The following is a 22,176-nucleotide window of genomic DNA, read 5'->3' as shown; positions in this document are numbered from 1 at the left end:
TGGTTGTCAGGGGCCAAAGGGTAGAGGAAATGGGAAGATGGTGGTCAAAGGGGATAAACTTTTAGTTATAAGATGGATAAGTTGGGGGATGGCTCAGCGGTTTAGCGCCTGCCTTTGGCCCAGGGTGTGACCCTGGAGTCCCGGGATCGAGTCCCGCATTGGGGTCCCGGCATGGAGCCTGCTTCTCCCTCTGCCTGTGTCTCTGCCTCTCTCTCTCTCTATGTCTATCATAAATAAATAAATAAATCTTTTAAAAAAAAAAAAAGATGGGTAAGTTCCAGGAATCTAATGTACAGCATGGTGACTATAATTAATACTATATTGAATATTTAGAAGTTGCTCTGAAAAAAGTTGCTATGTTTAATGTTCTCACCATAACAACAAAAGAATGGCAATTTATATGAGATGAAGGATGTGTTAACCAATCTTACTGTGGTAAACACTCTGCAATGCTTATGTACTAAATCATCACGCTAAACTCACACAATATTATTGTCAATTATACCTCAATAAAGCTGGGGGAAAATAGACAAAACTATACTCAGAGGCAAATTCATAGCTTTAAATACTTTCATTATTAATAAAGAATGACTATGAATACAAGTGAACCAGAGCTAAATGAAAAACACTAAAACATCCTTGCAACAAGCTCCCTGTTTTCTCTCTGCCTATTTCTTTTTTTTTTTTTTTAAGATTTTATTTACTTATTCATGAGAGACACAGAGAGAGAGGAAGAGACACAGGCAGAGGGAGAAGCAGGCCCCACGTAGGGAGCCCGATGTGGGACTCGATCCCGGGACTCCAGGACCACATCCTGGGCCAAAGGCAGGCGGCTAAACCGCTGAGCTACCCAGGGATCCCCTCTCTCTGCCTATTTCTAAAGCTCTCCCTTGAGTAATCCCCAATTTATAAAAGAGAGAATCAAAACATAAATGATTCCAGAATACCTTTTTTTAAAAAAAGAATGAATATGAATAAACTAGGACAAACCTAAAATGGTTAGCACATAGGTATCTAAGTCTCCAAACCAGGATTCCCATTGAAATGACCAATGCATTTCTGACTACCTTTCACATGCCAGAAATAGAAACTTTTCATAGATACATTCAGAGAGGACAGGACTTAAAGAAGTAGAAAATTAAAAAAATAAAAAAAATAAAAAAAAAAAAGAAGTAGAAAATTAACCTGTGAGCCCAAGATCACACTGTGAAGTTCAGTCAACAGCTCTTAGGCCCCTGCATGGACAAAATGACGCAACACATCTAAACCCTCCCTTGCTGCCACAAATGGCACCAAATGTAGGGGCAGGTGGGGAAAGCGAACACCTTGGCCCCTTGGAAGCCCTAGGCTTCCAAGTGTGCTGGATTCCAGACCAGAGCTGAGTGGCAGGCAGCACAGCATCTGGCAGGTGGCAGGTATTCAAACCATTTCCTTTGCAAGAAGGAAGCAAGGATGAACAGCTGGCAAACAGTATCCAGACCAACAGAGTACTATGGCTCCCGTGCTGGGCTGCACTGAGGAATTCAAGCATGAGTTCTACAGTGAGGCCAATTTTTGCAAAAAACTGGAGAAATGTCAGGAGAAGGACTGCCTCAGACTCCTGAAGACTCAGGAGAATGCTGCCTTGCTGTGGGCCTCTCTGTATCTAGAATGATGCTGGGAATGGGTCCACAGAGACCCTCACCCAGGCAGAGCCTGCTGAGTCTGAAGGTGGATGCAGCAAGGAGCGGGGCTGCTGGTGTCACAGGGACCAGAGATGGCTTGTATCCTGAAGGCAATGGGGGATCTCATGGTGGGAGAAACCAGATAAAATATTTGCTAAAGGAGTGAGCAGGAGAACCAGGCCCAGCTCAAGAGCTTTCCCTGCCTGGCTGAAGAGGCCCCCATCAGCTTCAGGGAAGGCCACAGCAAACATTCCTCAACTCCCACCCAGCCCCTTCCCCCTGCCCAAGGCCATTCTTCTCAGACCTGGGGTCTTGTCTGAGGATCACTTCTCCTGCCCATCAATTGTGGGGGATGCTCTGAGCAGTGGAGTCAGGGCAGGGGGACAGAGTCACCAGGAGCAGGCAGACAAGGTAGCCTGCGTGCTGGGCGCAGGGTTCCCACAGGGTAAGGCTGCTGCCTGTGTCATAGTCACAGATGGTGTCCTCCCCTGAGGCATCACCCACGCCCACCCCTACCCCCAGCAACACTACCTCTCTGGATGTCCTGACCCTGTAAAGACAAACCTTCACTAGCATAAAGGCTTAATTAAAAATTAACCAATGCCCCTGTTTCAAAGGTTTGGCAAAGAAACATCTGGGTTATTTCTTCAAATACAAATACCGAAATAGTCTCATCATAACCAATAGCTCCCTACAGACAAAGGCCAGAGAACTCTTACCAAGAAAACTGGGAAGGGAAGATGCAGTTGTCTGGGGCAGGGCTCAGCTCTGCTTGCTGAGCCTCAGTTTCCCATCATAATTCTCCACCTTCATGCTGGGAAGCCCAAGAGAGAAGACGGCTTTGGTCCCACCCAAGTCTCTGCCCTAGCTGTGGTCCTAGCCATGGCCCTATACCCTCTGGGGCCCTGGGTGGCAATAGGCCTGCCACTCACCTTGGGCAGGAGGTGACAGGTAAGGCTGTCAGTCTGTGCCCATTGATGGGGGGCAGGGGGCAGTCAGGGATCCCAGGACCCACCTCTGCCCTCCCACAATGTGTTCAGGAAAGCCCCCTTCCCAGCTCCAGTACTCCATAGAAGGCCCAACATCTGGTGAGGGTACTTAGAACATACTGTCCCAGGGCCTGAACCCGGGCCCTTCAACCACTGCAGGCCTCCCTCCTGATCCAGCGTCCCTGCCTCCCCCTGTACACCTGCCCTAACACCCTCCTCTGCATGTCTGCTTCTCTATCTATGCTCCCATATCTCTCTGGGACTTTCACTTCTCCTGTGCCCCACCCTACCCTGTACACTTCCTTCTCCCTTCCCTAAAGTCCCACTTTCCCCTGTACCTCTGCCTCCTTGCACCCCCACCTCCCTTTGTATCCCTGCCTACCCTGTCTCCTATATTCCTACATCCTTGCCCTTCCTCCCCTCCCCACCCTTGTTTCCCTCTCACCCCATCAGGGTGGGGTGGACCCCACCCTAACCCGAGGTGGGCAAACTGGGTAGCCCATGGTATACTCCAAGGGGCACAGATGACACCCTCAGAGCCTGACAGCCCTTCCCCCATTGTGGTCATCTGGACAGGAATGAGGGTGATAAGGTACCTTGAGCCCTAGGCTTCCAAGTGTGCAGAGGAGACTCATCACTGAAGCTTTCATTCTTACTACAGAAACATCCATGTGCCCTCTCCAAGGAACCCAGTGACTCACCTTGGAGGTAATCGTCTGGGGGAGTGCTGGCACGGCCAGGCCTCTAAACCCCATGGGCACCAGACTCGGTGCTGAAGAAGTATGTGTGAAAAGGATGGTGGGAGCAGAGGCGACGGGGCGAGAGAAGGCCCTAGCACCCACTGTGTGCAATGCCCACAGAGCTGAGGACCCGCCTAGCCTCCCGATCACCCGCATCCCTCAGCACAGGACCAGAAGTGGAGTCCCTTTACAAATACTTGCTGGGACACCCGGGTTCCCATATCACAGTTGAGGGGATAGGAGGCGAGGTGTGGTCCTCGCTTGAGGTATTCCTTCCTGGACTGTCTGCCTTCCCAGGGGGTCTGTCTCCCTTGCAGGTCCCTGGGTGGGCTGTCTGAAGACAGTGAGCATAGCTACCTTAGCTACCTCTTGGGAGAAGGGCTGTCATGGGGCCCACCCTCAGGCCACTCTCAGGCCTTGCAGGCATCTGATGACTCCCACCAAGGCTCTGTCCCCAGCATAAATGTGCATGTATATGTGCACATGCACGCACGCACATACCAGTTATGCCTGAAACTCAAGGTCAAGCCCAAGTTGTTTAAATGTAGAATAACAGCTCTGGGCAAAATTTATTTACTGCAGTGGCCCTGACGACTGCAAACAGCCTGAGTCCATGATGTGATGTGCTTCCAAGCTCTTAGCTGAGGTGCACACAGGCCCCAGGGCCAGAGGGGGCCAGACATGGGTGTGCCTGGGGAAGTACAGAGGCCCTAGGAGAGGTGGGGCCAGCACACCCCACCACAGGTACCCTTCTGCGTTGGTCAAGCATCCCTACACCTACATGGGAGATGCTGGTGAGGTGGGAGGTGGGGATCACAAGCCCCCAGCCCACTTAAACATGTACATATAGAAACCATCTCCCAGGAACCTGAGGGAGGACAGAGGTGCCGGGCTACAGGGCCGTGATAGGTATGATTTCATTTTCCTTCTTTTCTGTATGTTCTACATTTTCTATAAACAACACACATTTATAATTATTTACAAAGAGTAAAACGAGGGTGGTGCAGTGGCCTCTGAGTGGCTCAGCCATTTAAGCATCTGACTCTTGATTTCAGCTCAGGTCAGGATCTCTGGAAGCCAGGGGTGTGCTTGAGATTCTCTCTCCCTCTACCCTGCTCCCTGCTTGCACATGGGAGCTAGCGCATTCTCTCTCTCTCTCTCTCTCCCCCCTTCTCTCAAATAAACAAATAAAATCTTTAAAAAGCAAAACGGAATTTTGGTGTCCTGGTTATTTGGCATCTACAGGTCAGTCTGGTGGCCTCTCCCTTGCTGTCAGCCCCTCAGGCACACCCAGGGGAGCCTGGGTCAGCAGGATCTAGGAGGTCCCTCCCTTGGGCTTGATCTTGGGTCTGGGGTGACAGGAGGTGAAGGGTTGGCCTTGGTGGGGCGGAGACCCCTTCATCTACTTTCCCCATCTGTATACTTGGTGCCCCACCCCCGCCCCCCCTGGCACCATGGCCCTGATCCTACAGGCAGGGATGGCCCATGGGGGGGCCAGCATCTCCCTCCAGGGCAGAAAGTGAAGGCCCTGGGAGCCTGGGGATGGCAGCCTCCCCGCAGCCTCATTATGTTGCAAAATGCAAGAGCAGCAAGTACATTCAGACGAATGAATGGCCTAATTAGGATTTCATGGAGAGTGAAAATATTTTGAAAAGAAAAAGTTTAACTAAAGGCATATTCTAAATACCAAACTCATCAGCTGCAAAGTCAACCTGGCAAGATGTGCCATGGGGGTGGGGTATTTCCATCTCCCCACCTGAGAGTGGGCAGCCTTCCCATGGGTGAGATAAGCTGGGGGCTGGGGGGCCAGGTAAACGCAGGGCTGGGGTAAATGCTACCACGAGACTGTCCAGGGGAGCCTGGGTATGCTAGCGCAGCACCATCTCACCTGGCGGCCTGGGCGATGTAGGCTTCACTAGGGTGGCCCTGTTGCACCAGCCACACCACCAGCTGTGGATGATCCTGAAGGTGTGATGGCACAGCCGGGAGCTGGTGCGGCACTCCTGCCCTAACTGCAGCAGAGCACCACCTGCGCCGAGCCCTTCACAAGGCCTACAGTGTGAGCAGAGCCAGGGTCTGAACCCAAGTCCTGCCACATAGAATGTTCTTCCTTCTGCCCCACCTGAGAAGTGGGAAAGGGCTTGGGGCTCCCCAGGGGACCTGCCCACCTGGAAATGACCCATGAGTCTGATCACAAAGGCCCCAGATGTCTGGCTGAGAGTTGCACAGGAGAGAGAGAACAGCCATCCTGCACCAGGCTCTGGAGCGGCAGTAGCAAGGACCCTAGCAGCGCAGGGACCTCTTTTCAATAAATAAAGGTGCTCAGAGTGGGGACAGGCCCTCCTGTGAGAGCCCCGAGACATCGGGAGACCGCATAGGATATGCCACAGGCACACACAGGGAGGGCCCACTGGCTCCAAAGACTGCAAGACTCAGGTGAGTCCCACAGAAATCCCAGGGAGCACAACCCAACAGACAGGTTCCAACAAGCACATGTAGGGTAAACGCGTAGAATAACCATGACTTTGAGAACAAAGACTGATCAAGGGGAGGCTCCAACCTGATCTTTTAAATCAAGCCATGGGCACTGGCTAAGGGTTGGGCACTTGCCATGGGCACCACAAACCCAAGGACATGTTCCACAGTGTTTCCAATTTCTGGTGACAGAAAAATGTTAGTCAAGAAATGGTTCATAGATATTTAAATGGTTCTGGGTGGGGGACGTGTGGGTGGCTCAATGGTTGAACTCTGCCTTCAGCTCAGGTTGTGATCCCAGGGTCCTGGGATGGAGTCCTGCATGGGACTCCCCGCAGGAAGCCTGCTTCTCCCTCTGCCTATGTCTCTGCCTCTCTCTCTATGTCTCTCATGGATAAATAAATAAGTCTTTAAAAAAAAAATGGTTCTGGGTGGTCCAGGCAATTAAGTGTCTGCCTTCAGCTCAGGTCATGATCCTCAGTCCTGGGATTGAGCTCTGCGTGGGGCGGGGCTCCCTGCTCAGCGGGGAGTCTGCTTCTCCCTCTGCCCTCCCACCACCATCACCCTGCTCACTATCTCTCATGAATGAATAATATCTTTTAAAATAAATGGTTCAAGTACAAGTGAAAAACAAATCCTCAACTTACATTCATGCCAAAATAAATTCTAGATTGATGAAATCTTGAGCATAAAATACTATGTTGGAAATAACTCAAGAAAAGACAGGGGCGCCTTTACCTGACTCGATGCTCAAGAAGGACAACAGAATAACGAAATAAGGAAAACATTCAATGGATTTCACCACAAAGTATGAAAAATTTCTGAATGTGAAAAAATTGTCATAAAAATTGAAAGATTGAAAAAGAACTTGCTACAGGCAGATGAGGGAAGAATTCATACTTTTTTTTTTAAGATTTTATTTATTCCTGAGACAGAGAGAGAGAGAGAGAGAGAGAGAGAGAGGCAGAGACACAGGAAGAGGGAGAAGCAGGCTCCATGCAGGGAGCCCGACTTGGGTCTATCCCGGGTCTCCAGGATCATGCCCTGGGCAGAAGGCGGCGCTAAACTGCTGAGCCACCCGGGCTGCCCAAGAATTCATATTTTAAAACAAAGATTCTGGGATCCCTGGGTGGCGCAGAAGTTTGGCACCTGCCTTTGGCCCAGGGCGCGATCCTGGAGACCCAGGATCGAATCCCACGTCAGGCTCCCTGTGCATGGAGCCTGCTTCTCGCTCTGCCTATGTCTCTGCCTCTCTCTGTGTGTGACTATCATAAATAAGTAAAAATTTAAAAAAAATAAAAAAATAAAACAAAGACTCTGATCAATGACTGAGAAAAACATCAATCTCCGCTCCCCCCGCCAACCCAACACGGGGCCAGCAGTCACAGCCACGCAGCCAGCTCAGTGCAGCTGGGCAGAGCCAATGACAAGGTGGCCAAGGGGCAAGGCCAGGCTGGGAGGGTGTGGGTTTTGGGAGGTGGCATCAGTGCTGGCACAGCTGCAATGAGGGGCAACCATAGCCCTGGAAGGGGAGCCCTGCAATTCTCATCACCAGTTTGCAGCTCCACAGTGGGCCACTTTCTCTGTTGCTGCCTTCTTTGCCAGGCCAGGGGCTTCCCCAGGGCGATGGGGTCACAATACTCAGTGTCTGACATGGAGCTCAGCGGCTGAGTAACAAGTGCCCAAAGGAGAGTATGGGAGATACAAAGGTGCTGACCATCACCCCTATCTCAACTTAATTCCCAAGCCTGCCCAGCCCCATACCTTCATGTGATCAGGGCTATACCTCAGGGCCCACAGAGCAGGGAGCCCCAGCCAGGGCCTGCTTCTGCTTCCCAGTCTGTGAAATGGGCCCAGCCCAGAGCAGCGATGGCATGAACGCCAGCCGCCACTACTCGCCACTACTCTTCGGGGGCCCATGGCAGACGTGAATGGTCAATCACTGTGGCAGAAGAGAATAATCCACCACCACACTCAAGAAGGAGAGGACAGAAACAAGAGAGAGGAAAAGGCAGAGAGACACACAGAGAAGACAAGAGAAAAACTGGGAGAAAACCAAGAGGAGGAGGCAGAGAGAGATAAACAAGGACAGGAAACAACCAAGCCATGCTGGGAGACGGGGTAGTGCAGCAGGCAGGCTAAGGGAGACCCTGTGACCAGAGCTATCACTCTATGTCTGGCTGGTTGGCCAAGCTGAGGCGTGGTGGCCTACCAGGACTTATGCGGGGTCAGGGCCAGCACCCTGCCAACGTCACCCCCAGGAACCATGTCACCTATACCACAAGCAAGGCCACTTTCTGAGCCCTAGATGCAGCCTGAGCCTCTTCATCCCAATGCAGAGGCCCCCAGGCGGCCCAGAAGCCTGCCACTGAGCTGCCTGACCTGGAGTGGCCAGGTAGCACACCTCCAGGTGGCAGCAGACGCCCAGCTACCACCAGCCCAGCTGGCAGCTTCCCAAACCCAGAGTTATGTGCAATAGGGAAGAAGGAGTCAGGTCCCATCCCTCCCTGTCCTATAGCCCTTGGCACAGGATACCGAGGTGTCTGGAAACCTGGGCAGTCCCAGGCCGGTGGCCACTATCTTCTCACCACAGAGCATGGCACTGGCTGGGCCAGGCCATCCACGCTGGATATTCAGTGTCACTGAGAATTCTGGGTTGGCCAAGCCTCTGGTGGAGATAGCACCCAGAGGGGCAGGAGCAGATGGCTGGGTTGGGGCCTGGGTACCCATACCGCATGAACAAGAACGGCCAAAGACATTCTCATCAGCCATCACCACTCCGTAAATGCAGCCACCATAGCAAACGCTGACAGGCCAGGGTGCCAGCAGGGCATATTCCAACCCCTCCACTCCAGAGGGACCTGGGGGACACAGGGACCACACAGCTTCCCAATCTTGCCATACCTCCCAGGCATCAAGCCTTACTCTTGCTGGAGGAGTGGCTACCAGATAAACCCACAAACACAGGTAACACCCAGGACTGTCTGTTCCCAGCTGGTAGCTCCTGTCTCCTGAGCTGAGAACCAAGCTGGGTGGCCGAGGCTGATACCAGACATTGCCGTGCCAAGCATCCAAGTTAAGGCAGGTGAAGATCAGATCCAGTCAATGTCCTGGTGTCAGCCTCACTGCAGGCTCATCCCTCAAGCCAGACATCAACCTGGTGGCTGCTGTCCATACCCAGGTCATTGGTGAATCCGAGCAGGGTTAGTGGTGAGGCCCCACCCCCAGCCCTGTCCAGCCCGGGGGCTGTGCCCACCCAGAGGGAGGCTGACCAGAAGCATACACCACCCTGGGCCATTCCTCCATCCATCACACCTGCCAAGCCCACCAGGACTCTCTTCTGTCCTATGTGAAGAGGGGGATATTCCAGGCCGAGCCCAGGTCACTCACCTGTCTCGAAGAGAGATCAGCATGTCCCAACGTCCATCCTGCCAGCTCCAGCTCCTGCAGGGAAACCAGAGGAGACCTTGTGAGATCAATTTGTCAAGCTAAGTCCCTTCTGGACGAGGCCAGACCCCTGGTGAGGCAGTGTCACCCCTGATTCCGAGGTCATCCTGTGGCACTCCTGACGTGTGTACCCACATATTCATGCACATTCTCTTATCTCTGCTCTACTGGGACTGTGGTGTCTGCGGTTTATGTCAGACTACCACCATCCCTCATAAATGTTTCTAATACTGTTGACTAGCTTGCAAAACTGCGATTGCTCAGCTGGAGTCTGGTAATAGTGTCTTCCCCATTCCAGAAGGTTGGGTGTGCTTCGTCATGATCAACGTACAGCAAGGAGAACTTCTGTGCAACAGGCCACCTGCCTCTCCTGATGCTCCTTGGGGCCAGCCCGGAACCTGTGTCCCTGTGAGGCAAGCAGCCTTGCTCCCAGACCCTGGCACCAAGGGGCCAGAGAGATGTCTAGATGTGCCTCACAGGCAGAACTACAGCCCCTGTGGGCTTATGGCCTAGCCCATGCCCCAGGGGACACATCCCCTGTCACTGTATCTAGGCCTGGGGACCATGCCAGAGAGTGTCTGTGTTATAAAAACGAACAATATGGGGACGCCTGGGTGGCTCAGCGGTTGAGCGCCTGCCTTCGGCCCAGGGCGTGATCCTGGTGTCCCAGGACCGAGTCCCACTTCAGGCTCCCTGCATGGAGCCTGCTTCTCTCTCTGCCTGTGTCTCTGCCCCTTTCTGTGTGTATCTCTCTTGAATATATAAATAAAATCTTAAAAAAATAAAATAAAAATGAACAATAGGGTGGTGGGCACTTGCCTGGCTCAGTTGGTAGAGCATGCAACTCTTGATCTCAGAGTTTTAAGTTTGAGCCGAGTTGTGTGTAGAGATGACTGAAAACTACAAACTTTAAAACCCCAAACCAGGGACACCTGGGTGACTCAGTGGTTGAGCATCTGCCTATGGCTCAGGGCATGATCCCGGGTCCCAGGATCGAGTCTCACGTCAGGCTCCCTGTGACAAGCCTGCTTCTCCCTCTGTCTGTGTCTCTGCTTCTCTCTCTCTGCGTCTCTCATGAATAAATAAATAAAATCTTTAAAAGAACAAAAAACAAAAAACAAAGCCAGGGTGGCAACAAGAGGAGGGAGTCTCGGCTGCAAACAGAAAGCCAGCTTTGGTGGGTCAGGATGACAGAAGCTGTCTCCCTTGGGCTCTGCTGTGTTTCCCAGATTGGTCCTCTATCTAATCTTCCTTTGTGGACATGGCCTATTTGGGGGCCCTGCGGATAGGTGTCCCCACCTCACAGCAGCTCCTTCATCACAAGGAGGGGCTCTGAGTCATGGTGGGATCACGGATCAGGATGCGTGGGGTCAGAGGCAAGAAAGAACAGTGGCCCGAGCCAGGTAGGTATGTGTGTTCATGTGTATGGGTTTGTGCACACTCACCCTCATGTGTGCCTGCGAGGGCAGTCTGGGATAGAGCCTGCCCACCCACGGTCCCCACCCCACCCACAGCATAGGGGCTGCGTTTCCTACCCTGAAGTCTGAGGTTCAGGAAGCAGCTCTGCTTGGAGTGTGACGTTTCTGGGATGCTTCTGTTTTTGGCTTAAATGTTCACATAGGTTTTGCCCCATAGATAGCCACATGCCTTTCTTATCAGTCCTGATAACTGCCAAGCTCCCCCTCAGGGCTGGCCTTGTGCAAAGCCTCACAAGGTGCTGGCTGTACACCCTCTTATCACTCTTGCTAGGTGCCTTGGATTGACCCAATACCCCATTTTTCTGATGGGGAAACTTGGTCCAGGATTTGAACTTATGTCTTTCTGTTCCCAGCGTCCCCACCTCAACTGGGGATATTTGGCCACAAGAACATGTTCCCTCCTTGTGGGGCTCTGGTCAGGATAAGAGCTCCATAAACATGGAGGAGAGCCAGTAGCAGACACCAGTGGGGAGAGCCACCAAAGGTTTCCTGGAGGAGGAGGGTAGGGGAAGTGGGAGGCACTGGGGGATGCAGGGTGGTGGCGGCTCTGAGAGGCATGCGTCTCCAGGGCACCCTTGTCACAGGACATTGTATAGGTGAGGGCAAGGCAGAGTCTGACAGGAGCCCTGAGGGAGTGAACAGGTGTGGATATGAAGAGAGAACGAATGACAGGCTTTGTGATGAGAATGCAGGAGGTACCTGTCTTAGGAATCCCTACTTAGCATTCCCTTAGGATTGATATGTGGGGTCTGGGGTCACTTACTTGACCAAGGACCCCCGACCCAGGAGCTCTGGGGCGAAGGGAGTCATCAAACCTGCCTCTTATTGGGCTCCATTCCCAAACGAGGAGTGTCCTGAGAAGTGGGGACAACTCCCCCTGGCTATACTAGCCGGGGCCTACCCCTACCACCGGCCTCCCCACACTGGGGCGCCCGACAATCTTCCAGTCTGCCCCCAATCTTGGGAAGGCCTGCTGCATCTCAGATGGGGACAGGAACCCAGGCCACAGGGGTTGCCACACGGAGCCAGTCCTGCAAACAGACCTGTCATGCATCCATGGCACAAGGCAGCTCCATGAGCAGAGTCCAGAAGAGGGATGGGCCCCGGGCTAGGTGGGCTGGGCAGATGATGAGGAGGCTAGGAGGTGGGGGCGGGGAGGGGGGGCAGGCAAGTCTGCCTAGGAGCCTGTTCTGCACTCCAGCTCCATGTTCTCCTCCGCCATGACAGATCTGGACGTGCTCTTCCAGGCCGCTGGCCACTCTGGGTACAACGTGAAAAGGCACCTGCTTCTGTCACACCTTCTTTCACAGATGCAGTGAAAAGAAGCTGCAAGTGGCTCAGAGTCCTCGCCTGGACCCCTGGGTGGGGGCAGGGTCAGCCTATGGAAGCCGAGGAGGCCCCTGGGGTGAAGGCCTGAAGGAGGCCTTGCTCAGGGCCTGTTTCTCACTGTCCTTGCCCAAGCCTGTGGGCAGTCACCCTGCCATTCAGTCCCTGGTCTCCCCTTGCCTGCACCAAAGGCAGTGAGGGGCTCTTGGGGTTACGGAGAGGCCTTGCCCCAGGGATCCCTGCCCCTTGCCAGCTGCATACCCTGGACAAGCATTCTGAAGCAAGCCCCACCAGGTCCCTCCCGAAGGGTCCCAGCACTGAAGGTGGCTGGGCGGGGTCAGGCTTGCCAGCCGTGGCGGTCCTGGGTGCCCTCTGGTGGCTGCACCCGCTGCTTTCCTAGAGGCTGCTGGCTCCTCGGGATCCCCCAGGGCAGGCGGAAGGGCCTATGCCTGACAAGCGGTGGGGGGGAAGGAGGAGGGACAGATGTGGCTGAAATGGGTGTCCATGCGCTCTGGGCTCATCTTCCTGACCTATCAAATAAACCGTGTTGTGCAGCTGTCCTGGTCGGGAAGGCCCGATAAGGGATTCCTGACCCCGTATTCCATCTGATTATTCCCTAGTCCTGGGTCTCCTGCTGAGCAGCAGCCCAAGACTTCATTACAATCTTGACAGAAGCTGGCAGCAAAACTTGAGCTGCCATTCAGAGGTTCCCAAACCCCCTGTGGCCCTCCTAGCAGCCCCCAGGGCTTGTCCTGAAGTCAAGCTTTCCCTCACCTCCCTCCCACCGCTGAGATCAGATCACAGGGCAGATACTAGGGACTGGCTAGGGGCTCCTCTATTCACGACTCTCAGGCCTGTCCCTTGGGGCGAAGAGGGTGTGGTAAATCTGCCCTGAATCCTTACCGCAGCACCAACAGAGATGCCCTGCCTTCACCAAGCCTCTGAGATGCAGAGACCCCTGGGCCTGGGAAGAGATCTGAGGGGCTACCGGGCAACCCCAATGTGGCATGGGGATGCTAATTTAGTAGGACTTAGAGCCGGCCCAGTTTACCTGTGGACTGCAAGTTCTTCTGTCTACATAAAGACTGTGAAGAGCAGGGCCAAGGCTGACTTGGCTGTGACCCTCCTGCCTAGGTCAGGACTAGAATCCCCAGCACAGTGAGTGCTCTGTGCCCAGCCCCGTGCTGGGTGCTGGTGGATCACAGACTTTAGGGAGCAGGGGACAGACATGGCACTGTGGGTGGGACAGGGCAAGGCTGGAAGAAAGCATGAATTCTGGATTCACAGCCCCACATGCGGCGGGACCCAAGACCTGGGCCACCTACTACTTGGTTAAGTACCCAACATTTAATTAAAAAGAACAACTGGCCACGAGCCCAGTATGCTGTGAAGGCTCTGTCTCCTGTGTGCAGCACCATTTCAAGTCCAGAGATACATTGAACACAGGACAGGCAGGACCTGCTTGGGACCAGCCGACTGCTGCTGGGGGGTCTGCATCTCAAGGGGAGGCAGAGGGAGGGGATCGAGGCTCTCAGTACCCCCTCCCCCCCTCCACAGGTCCTCACGAGAGGGGGGCGGGGCGGGGGAGTGCCCTGACGTGCCCTAAGCCGCTCATCTGCCAATCCCCTGGGTTTACAGATCCTGACTTGGTGTGTGCCCTGCAGGGGACAGTGGGAAGGGGTGTGAGAGAGGGGCAAGCACCCGAGGTTACACTGAGAGCCTAGCCCAAAGGATGAAACCCTGTTGGGATGATTCTTTTCTCTTCCCTGTTTCTAAACAGGCCTGGGTCTAACGGGAAAGCGGAGCCAGAGTCCCGGAGCTCCGTTTTCAGGGATACGTTACGCAGAGATGAGTACGTTTTAAGTACCCAACATTTAATTAAAGATTACACGGGGAAGGCTCGGGATGTCAGGCTGCCCGCCCCGGGCCACACCTCAGCAAACCGGGCTGGGTACCGCGCCGAGTGGGCGGCATCCGCCTCTGCCGGGACCGGTGCTCCACCGAGGGGACTCGGGCGGCGGGAATGGGGGGATCCCCGGTGCGGGCACCAGGCAGGGCCACCAGGCGGCATCCTCTCCCTCGTCCTCTGGGCGGCGGGAGCGGCGGGAGCGGGGACATCCCCTTGGCTCCCGAGCCCCAGCGGGCACCAGGGGCGCGCCGCCCCGGGAAACTTCCCCGGCCCCGCCGGCCCTCGGGCGCCTGGAAAGTTTCCGGCCCCCCAAGCCCCGGGGCAAGGCGCCCAGCGGGGCTGCGGGCTGCGGGCTCCGGCCGCGGCTCGGTGGGGGCGCGCTGTGCGGGGCGCCCTGGCCCGCCCCGCCGGGGCCCCGAGACCGCGCACAAAGGGCCCCGCCCCCGCGGCCCCGGGTCTCGCGCACCGCGGCGCGAGGGGCGAGGTGGGGCGGGGCCCGGCTCGTACCTCGGTTCTCCGCTCAGGAGCCCCCCTCGACCCCCGGCCCCCGCGGGCCCTCAGCCCGGCCCCCAACCCGGCCCCATCCCGGCCCCGACCTCCGGACCCCGCCCCCGGCCCGAGCCTACCTGGAGCGCGGCGTGGGCGGCCCCGCAGCGTAGCCCCCGCCCCCAGACGGGCGTCCCCGGGTCTCTGGGCGCGCCGGGCGCGGCGTCCCCGGGGCGCGGCGGGGTCAGCCCTCCGCCGGGCCTCAACTCGGGCGGGTGCGGGGGCGGACCCCTCCCGGGCCCAGCGTGCAGCCCCGGGCCAGCCCTCCCCGCCCCTCGCGCGGCCCGTGCGCAAAGCGGGTCTGGCCGGCGACGCGACCCTCCGCCCCGCCCCAGCCGAACGCGAATTTTCCCATTGGTCGGGAGACCCAGGGCGGCCCGGCAACCGGCGCCGATTGGACGGGCGCTGGGAGACGCCGGCTTCCCATTGGGCTCCCGGGGTGTCCCTCCGTGGAGTGGCCGAGGCCCCGGCACCTGCCGGGACCGCTGCGGCGGCGGCCGGGCTCGGGGCCGCCCCCCTCTCGGCGGCGTTCGAGGACCTGCCCGGGCCCCCCGGCACCGAGCGGGGATTGGCGAGCCCCGCGCCCCTTCCCAGGACTCTGGCCTCGCTGTCTCCATCACCGCCCCTAGTTCGCAGGGATCCTTCTCCCGCGCCTGCTGTTCACCGGGCGCGCCGCGCCCTCCTGTCCGGATCTAATTGTGTTCTTCGCACACTCTGCGAGGGAGAGTTGTGCTACCTTCCCATTCTACAGATGGGAAATTGAAGCTCAGAAAGGTTCTCTCTTGCTTTAGGTCACTCGGGCGCAAGCCTAGCCCGACACCCCCGGGCCTGGGGGGGTTCTCGCACCCTCATCGCCCCAGGGTTCTCGCAGCAGGGGCGGGGCCCGACCTTGGCTCCGCGAGCCTGGATGGGGAGCCGTGTTTCTCGGGGCAGGAAGGTCCTTTCGGCGAACCAGAGGTTGTCCTCCTCCACCAGGCCTGAATCCACGGACCCCTCGGCTCGGCCCACCCAGCAGGACTGCCCTCCCCTCCTCTATCAAATCACCGCAGCTCAGGGTCCGGGAGGGGTGGAGGGAGGAGTTTGTGTGTTTGTCACCAGCCTCCTTCCTGGTGTCCCGTTTCCTCCACCACCCTACCTCTGGTCTTGGAGAAACACTGTAGGGGGCGCAACCACCTGAATGGAGTTTAGCACAGGTCGCATTTCTCTGCCGGGTGGAGAGCCGACACCTGGTCCTTGAAGGGAAACGAAGCACACATATATGACCACAAATGGAACCATAATCCTTGGCCAGCTCCACTTAACTTTGTGGTGTGTTTGGTGGGGTACCAATAGGGGTGCTGCATGTTGGGGCTTGTTTCAGGGGGTTCATGAGATGATGGCCCCTTGGCCAGGGACTCTGGCTTAGTTCTAAGCCTTTCCTGTCCTGGTTGCACCTGGAGATGACCAGATTCTCAGCCCATCATATTCCCCGTGTCTACCCAGGGAGTCACAGACCCATGACAGCATTAATGGGGAGACCAGACATTCATGTCTTATCCACCCACGTCAGGGGGCCAGAGTGTTCACCCAAAAGTTGCTTCCTCTTAACAAAGAAAGTGAAGTGATGTAGGGCCAGAACTCACCACTGGTACCACCATTGGGTTCCCCCTGTGGTACCTAGCACACATAGCAAATCCATCCTACCCTTTTATTTATTTATTTATTTTTTAAATTTTTTATTTATTTATGATAGTCATACAGAGAGAGAGGGGTAGAGACACAGGCAGAGGGAGAAGCAGGCTCCATGCATCAGGAGCCTGACGTGGGATTCGATCCCGGGTCTCCAGGATCGTGCCCTGGGCCAAAGGCAGGCGCCAAACCACTGCGCCACCCAGGGATCCCCCATCCTACCCTTTTAGAACCAGTCAGCCACTGCTGGTCAATTGAAGTTGGCACTGGAGGTGAGAGCCATCTGACACTCTGGCATAGTGATGTTGCTTGTATCTCTGGGAAGATGGAGTGCAGTGTCCTTCTCTGGAACACAGGGCTCTGTGAGCAAGTTAGCTCTTGTCTTAATGGAGCTGCACCACTGGTGACATTCTGAGCCAGCTGCTGTGTGGGCTGGGGGGATTTTCTTCCTTCCATTAGAGTGGATTTCATTAGTCAAACTGTCCCTACAGATTTCTCCAGGGGCATTGGGCCCTGGTCCTCCTGGTCCTCCTCATAGTGAGCTTGTGATTCAGCATCAACCCTTCCCCACACACTTGCTGATGGTGGCAGGAGGGGCTGGACAGAGCTCTGGTGAGAGAGCAAAAGGGAGAATCATGCTCCAAAATTGTCCTAGGTGGGGGCTGCCTCCCCGCCCCCCGCTCCAGGCAGGATTCTGTCCCCCAAGCTGGGTCACCAGCTATATACAGAGGAGTAGGGTGGACAGTGTGGGTTCCAAGGAACTCAAGGCCATTCTCAGGCAGCAGGCCCACCGTAACCCAGGCTGCAGGCAGGGGTCAGAAACAGTCAAAAAACAGGATGGAGAGTCCCTACCATGTGACCACTGGCACAGGGACCAGTACCCTAGGCTCCTCCCTCCCCCCCCACCTCCACCTAGCTGCTGGCCAGCTCTGTGGGGACATCCCTGGGACATGTGAGCAAAGCTATAGGGGGGGAAAGGTTTTAGCTGGAGGTCAAGAACTTCTCAACAGTGGCAAATGCTTAGAGACCAAAAAGGGTGACTATAAGGTAGTGAGCTCCCCAACTAAGGATGTGTGAACTCTTTGCATCCCTAAGACCCCAGAGTTCAGCTTCCCGCCAAACCCATCTTATCCTATCTTATCTGCTCCCTAGCACTGAATGTTGTCAACTGGAGTCAGTGGAGACAGATCAGAGTGAGTACCTGACATGGCTCCATCTAGATGGGGAGAGTGTAGCTGGAGGGGGGCTGGCCCAGAGCTATGTGCTTTACTGGCAGACCAGGATTTGAACCTCTGTCCAACCCATGCGTGAGCTCATCTCTCTTTGTTGATAACAGGAAAGCACCTCCCCTGAGGCGTGTGGCCCAGTGGTTTGGGGGCAGAGTACTCTGCAACTGCTGCCTTGTGCCCCAGGGTGAGGTCACACACGCCTCGGCCTCAAGTCTTGCTTATCTAACTTTATCGCCTCTTGGGTGGATTGCAAAGTCTGGCTGCTCAGAGGGAAATCACTGGCACCAGCTCAGGAGGATTCTGCTGTTGCATACAGGGAGGGAGGACCATGCATCGGGCTAGGTTGACCACTTGCTGGCCATGAATCCTTGGACATCTGGAGTCTTCGGTGTCCATGTCTGTAAAGGGCTTCTGTTGGGAGCACAGAAAAGATGGCAAGAGAGTAGGGTGGAATGGGCATTTGGGTGCATCAGGCAGGTTTGGATTCAATACTTGCCTTTTTCTATCACCAGTCAGGCCCCTTCCCTCTCTAAACCCCAGTCTCCCACAGGACATCAGTGCTCTGAGTCAGGAACAGGACAGGAGGGCTCCACACAGGACTGTGGAGCTAATCCAGCCACTGCCATTTGCCATCTTTTTAAAAAAATGACATGGCTGCTCTGAACTTCAGCCTTTGTATCTATAAAATGGGGGGAATAATAGCTGTGGACCGGGACCCTGGGTTTAGAGTGCTTAGCACACTGTTACTATTCTTAGCATAACTGTCATCCTTGTCATAGTTTGCTGAGCGCCCACTTGGGAGTAGGCCCTGGGCCCTTGTCCCCTGACTCTCCACTCTCCCTGCATTCAGGCCCCAGACACAGCCTAGAGGTCTTTGAAGGCAGGGAGCGCAGTGAATGCCTCTGTCCTGTTGGGAGGGCCCCAGTCAGTGCCCCTTCCTGCCCTCTTGCTCACTCATTACAGCTGAGGGTGGTCCAACTCTTCATCCTAGGGCCTGGACCTGCAGAACAGCCTCTAAGTGAGCTCAAAGGCCAGAGTGGCTGGGTGGGTCTAGAGTGCTTGGTCCAGGGTCTTTCCTGAGTGTGCCAGGATTCCGGGGTAGGGTGGGTGGTGGTGAAAGTGGTGGTGGAGTGGGGGTGCAAAGGCCAGAGTGGCTGGGTGGGTCTGGAGTGCCTGGTCCAGCGTCTTTCCTGTGTGTGCTAGGAATTGCGGGGGTGGAGTGGAGGCGGTGCAAAGGCCAGAATGGCAGAGGCAAAACCCAACTGGGGCCCTTAAAGAAAAGGTAGGGATGGCCAGGTCTGGAGCCAGTACAGGGTGTGGCCCAGGACCCGGTCTGAGGTGCGGGTCCGGAAGTGGGCATCCCCCTATCGCTCTCAGCGAAGACCGCCAGGTGGTTTGGCGACCTACCGCCCCTGGAGTTCAGGCTGCAGAGCCCTAACGGGGTCCGCGAAGCCATGCCCTTGGGGCGGCCGCAAGGGGCAGCGACCTCGTGCAGGCGTCCTCAGGGCTGGGGAGCTGGGAAAGCCGCGGGGGTCACGAGACCCCCAGACGCCCGCGCAGCCCCGAGGCTTGGCGCAGCCCCGGGGGCGGGGCGCCGGGAGGGCTGCAGCCCCCCCCCGAGCGACAGCGCGCGCAGCCAACGGCGCTTGGGGTCGCGGCGTGCGGCCCCGCCCCTGGCGGCGCAGTCCAATGGCGAGCGCTCAAGGGGCGGAGGCGGGGCCTGGGCGGGGGCGGGGGCGGGGCCTGGGCGGCGGCGGGGGCGCGCGGGCGCGGCACCCGGAAGTCGGCGGCGGCGGAGGCGGTGAGTGTGCGGCCGGCGGCCGGGCCCGCGGACTCCCTCCCGGGAGGGCCGGCCCGGGACCGGGGGCGCGGGGTCCGGGGGAGCGGGCGGGGAGGGGACGGGCAGGACCGCACCTCCCCGCCCTGCCCGGTTCCCTTTCCCGAGGCGTGGAGTGGAAATCCGACGAGAGACCCCACACGGACCCCGACGCAGCCCCATGCGTTCCTGGAAGGCGTGTCCAGTGACCCCGCCAGGATGGGAAGCGGGGCCCACGGGCAGGCCGGGCGGGCCTCGCTGGGGAGGCAGCCTGGCGGGGCTGGGAGCTGCGCGGTCGCTGCGGGGTGGGTGGGCTACGGCCTCAGATGGTTCTGAAGCCCTGAGTCACGGTGCCGCCTCCCCGGGGCCGGTGGCGGGGCCGCCGGCTGACCGCCGAGGTCTGAGTAGGCAAGTGCTGGCTCACGCCTTTTCTGGGGTGGCTCCGTTGGTCAGGGCATCGAAGCGGGGGACTGGGCAGGGGACCCCCTCCCCGACCCCAGCGTGGCAGGTGCCTCATGGCCTCCCTAGAGTGAGCCTCCTGCCCTTGGACCAGTCCCCGAGCCTTTTCCTCCAGCAGAGATATCACATGCTGGGCCCAGGCCTGGCCTGGCATCCTGTTCCCGACCTGCTGACTGCTGTTTGGGCTCAGAGCTCTCTTCCATGAGGCAGTGGTGACGCCATGGCAGCTATAAGGGATACCTGCAGCTGGTAGCACTTTGGAAATGCTTTCTCGAACTTGCTTGTTAAACCTCTGGGGAACCTTTTTGGGCAAACGTTCATTGGTCAGATGCTGTCCACAGCTAAGAACACTCCGGCTGAGGGGCAGGTGGCGTTCCCAAGGTCACTCAGAGCCAGGGCCAGGTCCCAGTGCCTCTGTTCCACCTGGGCCACTGTCTCAGGATCCTGGGGTGACCTGTCTGATGGGGCGGAGGCAGGAGGAAACAGCAGCGGCTCTGTCCCCTGTCTCCAGGATCCTAGTGCTCCCGTGTGGTGGGTGGGCTGCCCTGGTGCCTCCACCTTAGCCGGCCTTTGACCACTAGCCTCAGTCCTGCGGCTTCGTGTTACTGGCATGTGCACAGACTTCCGGCCACTCAGACTGGGCTGCTGCCACTGCCTGCTCTGGTATGTAGTGACCGCAGCCTTTCCTGAATGAAGGAAACGGGCTGTCAATTCTGTTTCGGCACCTCAGCCCCTAAACTGTTGTTATGGCCTCATGCTTCTTTTGTGACCTCTTTTTGTGGGCTTTTGGATTCCATTTCACCGTGGATGTAACTGTGTGTGGTGTCTTGGGGTCTCATTCCCGTGCCTGCTTCTGCATCAGAGGGTGAGCTCTCTGTAGGCACCTCTGCTGCCTGCCCACAGAAGATCTGTGCTTGTTACTTCTGAGGACTTCTGTGGGGAAACGAGGTGCCTCCAGAGCTTGTCTGGAGATAAACGGCCTATGGCAGGGAGGCTGGAGGACTTTTAGAAGTGGTTCCACACTTGTCATTGTTGCTCCAGATGTTCAGGGACTGGGTCCATCTTTTGGCGACACGTCAGTGAGTGAGGGCATCACCGCAGAATCTCGCATTTGTTGGTCCAGACCATAGGGTTGGGTGATGGCCTCTGTGGAAACAAGGTCACCCCAGGTCACCTCAGGAAGCAGTCTTCCCAGGTTATCAATGCAGTTCCCCCCCTTAACTTTCTTTTTTAGATTTGCAAAAATGATACATGCACACTTAAAAGTAAAAAAAAAGGCTGTCCACCATCTCTTGGTGGCTACTGACATTCAGGGTACATCTTGGTGGGAGTACTCCATTGTCCTTTATTGAGCACAAAGGCAGCGGGGGCCACTGTGAGGCTGGGCTGGCCCCTGGCTTGTGGGGAAGCCAGGAAAGGCTGAGGTAGAGGGGCGGCCCTGTGTCCAGAGCTTGATGTAATGCTCCTTCTGCCCCTCATTTGTGTTGCTCCTTTGAACTGCAGGGACAGCGACACTTGGTGTGGAGTTGAATTAGTGCTCCCAAAACATCATGGAGCTCTCAGAAGAGAGTACCCCGTAGAAAATTTGTCATGGTGAAATGCCACTTAGCCAAAATGACAAAACATAGATTGTAGAATCCTCAATCTTGAGCTGGGAGGAGGGTGGGGTGTTGCAGTGGGCTGGCTGCTCAGAATATTTACAGACGTCAGGGCTTTCTCAGCCAAGGCCCCCGAACAGCACAGCAACACTGTGTTCCCATGTGTGTTTACCTCCTCTGCTGGCAGCCGCTGGGAGAACATTATGCATCATGCGAAAAGAGCAGCGCAGGCTCTCCAGCTCCGCCCCTGGGGGCGGCCACAGTGATGGTGTGGGTTGGGCTGCCGGCTGCATGCTGCTTGCTTTTACCGGGGTGAGAGTGAGGGTGAGGGGCCTGGCTCCTCAGCCCTGTCATGTGAAGCCCGAGGGCCCCTGTCCCCTGCGTGGCCTTGATAGACAGGCTGGCTAGCCCTGAAAATGTATCCCAAAATGTGTAAAGTGCTTGGCATAGTGAAATGGGGCTGCAGGTTCTCTGGCCCAGGTAACCTCTGTTCAGAGCCTTCATGTGTGCAGCCAGCCGGGGGGAGGTGGGGGATGGATGTGATGTGAATGGGGAGCCTCACTTTCCAAGTGTCTAGGCCGCCTTGGCTCTGTGTTGAGACCACAGTACGTCCCCATTCATTCATGTGCATCTCTCTCATTCTTTGCTGCATTCTGACCTAGTGTGTGTGCCCCCTCCATCCAGAGCCTGTTTGCCTTTTCAGTTGACAAAGGAAAGTCCTCGGTACAGGTTCCCCTCCCCTGGCACCCTGGTTGTCAGGTGGGTTTTGCTCTCTGCTCAGATGGTGGTGTCAGTGTGGAGAACTCACAAGAGCCCGCTGCAGTGGCTTCTG

At 56.5% G+C, this 22,176-nt stretch overlaps 2 protein-coding genes across 7 annotated transcripts in view; one reads left to right on the top strand and one right to left on the bottom strand.

The window, feature by feature from the left end:
- The window catches only part of ARVCF (ARVCF delta catenin family member), a 49,968-nt gene extending 35,141 nt beyond the window's left edge, over nt 1-14,827 (bottom strand). For all 3 annotated transcript variants that reach the window (XM_055322325.1, XM_055322326.1, XM_055322328.1), the window contains exons 1-2: nt 14,655-14,827; nt 9,259-9,312 (exon numbers count right to left, since the gene is read on the bottom strand). The gene's annotated coding sequence lies outside the window, so the exon portion shown is untranslated. The remainder of the gene's footprint in view (nt 1-9,258; nt 9,313-14,654) is intronic.
- A 4,420-nt stretch (nt 14,828-19,247) lies between these two features.
- Nucleotides 19,248-22,176, top strand: part of TANGO2 (transport and golgi organization 2 homolog) — a 37,859-nt gene continuing 34,930 nt past the window's right edge. The window contains exon 1 of one of the 4 annotated variants that reach the window (XM_055322729.1): nt 19,248-19,272. The gene's annotated coding sequence lies outside the window, so the exon portion shown is untranslated. Of the gene's footprint in view, nt 19,273-19,340; nt 19,484-19,573; nt 19,696-20,386; nt 20,410-22,176 lie in introns of those variants that run through there. The other 3 variants (XM_055322731.1, XM_055322730.1, XM_055322732.1) reach the window with 3 other exon arrangements.

Source organism: Nyctereutes procyonoides, unplaced genomic scaffold (genome assembly GCF_905146905.1).
Source record: "Nyctereutes procyonoides isolate TBG_1078 unplaced genomic scaffold, NYPRO_anot_genome, whole genome shotgun sequence".
In the NCBI taxonomy this organism is placed as follows: Eukaryota; Metazoa; Chordata; class Mammalia; order Carnivora; family Canidae; genus Nyctereutes; species Nyctereutes procyonoides.
The sequence above is the reverse complement of the archived record's forward strand: the minus strand, read 5'-3'. Positions and strand labels throughout refer to the sequence as shown.